This window comes from Arachis ipaensis, chromosome B06 (assembly GCF_000816755.2).
Source record: "Arachis ipaensis cultivar K30076 chromosome B06, Araip1.1, whole genome shotgun sequence".
In the NCBI taxonomy this organism is placed as follows: domain Eukaryota; kingdom Viridiplantae; phylum Streptophyta; class Magnoliopsida; order Fabales; family Fabaceae; genus Arachis; species Arachis ipaensis.
In genome coordinates this window covers 81737114-81741479 of record NC_029790.2, presented here as the reverse complement: position 1 = coordinate 81741479, position 4366 = coordinate 81737114, and the positions used below count along the sequence as shown (strand labels likewise).

The 4366-nt window shown below is 43.8% G+C and overlaps 1 long non-coding RNA gene across 1 annotated transcript in view; it reads right to left on the bottom strand.

Annotated features, from left to right (window-relative positions):
• Nucleotides 1-4366, bottom strand: part of LOC110263369 — a 28318-nt gene that overhangs the window by 11295 nt on the left and 12657 nt on the right. The window lies entirely within an intron of this gene.

Here is a 4366-nt window from a genome sequence, read left to right as displayed (position 1 = left end):
TCCCACCTTGTGGTTGAACCAACTTAGCTAACTTATGACTATACCATAAACTCATGAACTTACTCCATAGTATGAACTCTTTTCTGGTCTTTAAAAACACTCATTATCTTTTTCATTTGATTCAAAGGGACAAGCATACAAGTAAGTAAAGAGAGGATGCCGTGACATAAAGACTAGCACACAGAGACCTCTTCAACACAAAAACTTAAAAGACAGAATTTAAAAAGGTTCAAACATAACATGGAAGCAAGTTCTATTTCATACAAGATCTTCCTTATTCAAAGCATGGAAGAAGATGGACCAAAGAAGGAACGTCACCACCATTTACTCTTGTGGATGCCCATGCTTTTCTCCTTGTTTGTCTTCTTTGTGTCCTCTTGCATTCCCTCGCATCCGTGCCAATCTTGCTTGCTTCCAATCCTCAAGTGCCTTCCTCACTGATTCATGACTCTCTTCCACCTTTTGTCTTTCTTCTCGTGCTAATTCATCCCTCATTTCTTCATACCTTGTGATTCCTGGATGCAATATAGGTAGTTGTCCTACCAAGTAACCGAGCCTGGCTTGAGTATTTATATGATGCCCAGTCTCGCTCAGGTAAACTCGTTCTGCGAATGCCCTTTGCTCGTCCAATAGTTCTGCCTGTTCTATCTGTCTTTGATGCATCTCATGTATATGTGCACCTTGATGTGCTTGGATGTTGATTAGCCTCTGGATGGATTCTTGTTGCTCGTTTTTCCTTTGTTCCATCCTGTGGAATGTTTCACCCCATCGTTGCCCTTGACTCAGTTGCTGATCCATCATTTGCTTTTGCCACTCCCCTTGTTGAGTCATCCATCTTGAGAGCGACTCTTCTTGCTGCCCCATCATCTGTATTTGAAGCTCTCTCTGTGCTCCTTGGCTTTCCAAATATTGTCGAGATAGTCCATCAATGGCTTCCTGTAATTCGTGCATATCCAAGGTGGCTGGTGCTTGCCCCTCTAAGACTTGTCCTTCCACTACTTGAGGGGCTGTCCTCTTCCTTTGCTTTCGTTGAGGTAGGGGGGATGCGGTAGCATGCATTCGTCCAACAGTTATTGGAATGCCCTCTTTTATCCATATGGGGTCCTCATCTTCAAACACCACCCCAGCTTTCTTGCACAGTCGGTAAATAGTGCTGGGGTAACCTAACGTTCCTCTTGAGTCGCTTTTCTCTGCCATTTTTCTAATGCCTTCTGCTATGAGTTCATGAACCTTGATTTTTCCTCCTTTGAGTATACAGTGTACCAGTGTGGCTCTCTTGAGATTCACTTCCGAGTTGTTCGCTGCTGGGAGGATGGACCTCCTTACAATTTCGAACCACCCATTTGCTTCCGGAGTGAGATCTGCTCTCTTGATGAACCTTGGTCTCCTATCTGCATATCTTTCCCAGTCAGCTCCTGGTACACAAATGTCTTGCACAATCTGGTCATGATTAGGGTTATTGTCCATTCTTGAATGATAACTCTCTTCTTCAAACGGTATGGACCGCAGTTTTAATGCCTTCATGACACTCATGGGACCAAATCCCACAATCTTTCCTCTCACAAAGCTTGTATATGACTCATCTGCCTTATCATATCGGACCGCATTTGCATAAAACTCTCTTATAAGATTTGCATTCACCTTAATGACCGGATCAGTGAGGAGCTTCCATCTTCTCTTTTCTACTTTCTTTGTGATTTCGGGACACTCAGTTTTCCTAACTTGAAATCCCAGCTCATAAATGATCTCCTTATCCACCATCCACCCGTATTGCAATGCATGGTGCAAGCTTCTAAATCTCTTTTCATCATACGGGTGTTACTCCATAGGTTCCTTTCCCTTCCTTCTTTTAGAGCTCGAAGATGCCATGAATGAGGGTTAATGTGTGAAGTTGGCAATGGTGTGGAGACTTTTGGTTGTTTAGGGTTGAGTGCAATGAAGGGAGTGAAGGGGAAATCGAAATGGAGAGGTGTGCAGAGTGGGGTATGAACAAGGATCACTTAGATAGAGAGGTTGTGAGTGAACGGAGGGTGTGGATTGATGGAGTGGTTGTTTGATGGACGGTTGGGGTTGTGCATGGAGAAAGGACAAGGATCATCACTTTATGATGGAGATTGCTCGGTCTTCAAGGGTCCCATCCTTTTCAATGTTGCATGGCAACATTTTCCAATGCCTTCCCTTTTTAGAATAAGTGTGTAGTTTCTCATCATGAAGTGGCCGAACCCTTCTCATTTAGTTGTCCAATCAATCTCCTTCAATGTGCCTGGTGCACGAAATTGTGATCTCAGGTAACGGCGCCAGAAACTCTGTACGCACGTCTTAATAAATCATTTTTCATTCACAACTTCGATACAACTAACCAGCAAGTGCACTGGGTCGTCCAAGTAATAAACCTTACGTGAGTAAGGGTCGATTAATCTTTGAGGAACAGTAGAGCTCCACACCTTAATCTATGGAGTGTAGAAACTCTACCGTATGAAAATACATAAGTGAAAGGTCCAGGCATGGCCGAATGGCCAGCCCCCAAAACGAGATCACAGGATCAAAAATACAATCCCGGATCTTCCAAAGATGTCTAATACAATAGTAAAAAGTCCTATTTATAATAAACTAGCTACTAGGGTTTACAAAAGTAAGTAATTGATGCCTAAATCCACTTCCGGGGCCCACTTGGTGTGTGCTTGGGCTGAGCTTGAGTGTTATACGTGCAGAGGTCATTCTTGGAGTTGAACGCCAGTTTGTAACGTATTTCTGGCGTTCAACTCTGGCTTGTGACGTGTTTCTGGCGTTTAACTCCAGACAGCAGCATAGAACTGGCGTTCAACGCCCTTTTACGTCATCTAAACTTGGCCAAAGTATGGACTATTATATATTTATGGAAAGCCCTGGATGTCGACTTTTTAACGCAATTGGAAGCATGCCATTTTGAGTTCTGTAGCTCCAGAAAAGCCATTTTGAGTGCAGGGAGGTCAGAATCCAACAGCATCAGCAGTCCTTCTTCAACCTCTGAATCTGATTTTTGCTCAAGTCCCTCAATTTCAGCCAGAAAATACCTGAAATCAGAGAAAAACACACAAACTCATAGTAAAGTCCAGAAATATGAATTTAACATAAAAACTAATGAAAACATCCCTAAAAGTAACTAGATTCTACTAAAAACATACTAAAAACAATGCCAAAAAGCGTATAAATTATCTGCTCATCACAATGGAACGAATGATGTCCTTGAGCTCTTCTATGTCTCTTCCTTGTCTTTGTTGCTCCTCCCTCATTGCTTTTTGATCTTCTCTTATTTCATGAAGGATGATGGAGTGCTCTTGATGTTCCACCCTTAGTTGTCCCATGTTGGAACTTAATTCTCCCAGGGAGGTGTTGATTTGCTCCCAATAGTTTTGTGGAGGAAAATGCATTTGAGGCATCTCCGGGATCTCATGGTGATGAGCTTCATGCGCCTCTTGAGCTCCATGAATGGGCTCTCTTACTTGCTCTATCCTTTTCTTAGTGATGGGCTTGTGAGATGAATCTTTCCATCTCCCATGGCTCAGAGGTGGAAGCACTTGTCTTCCCTTTCCTCTTTCTTGAGGTTTCTCTGGCCTTAGGTGCCATTAATGGTTATGGAAAAATAAAAAAGCTATGCTTTTACCACACCAAACTTAGAATGTTGCTCGCCCTCGAGCAAAAGAAGAAAGAATAGAAGAAGAAGAAGATATGGAGGAGATGGGGGAGATGTGTTTCGGCCAAGAAGGGAAAAAAAGGGTTGTGTTGTGTGAAAATGAGGAAGAATGGAGGGCTATATATAGGGAAGGGAGGGGGGTAAGGTTCGGCCATAAGGGTCAATTTTGGGTGGTAAATTAATTTTAAATTTTGAAGGTAGGTGGAGTTTATGAGGTAGGTTTATGGGGAAGAGTGGATGGATGTGAGTGGTGAAGTGGTGACAGGGAAGAGAGATTGAGGTGATTGGTGAAGAGTTTTGGGGAAGAGTGTTTATGGGATTGTGTGAAAGAGGGGTGAGAAGAAGTGAGTGGAGGTAGGTGGGGATCCTGTGGGGTCCACAGATCCTGAGGTGTTCAAGGATTTAAACCCTTGCACCAAATTAGGCATGCAAAATGCCCTTGCACACAACTCTGGGCGTTCAGCGCCAGATTGGTGCTTGTTCTGGGCGTTGAACGCGCATTTGTTGCCCATTTCTGGCGTTGAACGCCAGAACCATGCTTGTTCTGGGCGTTCAGCGCCAGCTCTTCTCCAGGGTGCAATTCTGGCGTTCAAACAACCAGATGCTGCCCATTTTGGGCATTCAGCGCCAGAACACTGCCCATTTTAGGCGTTCAGCGCCAGAACCATGCTCTGTTCTGCCGTTGAACGCCAG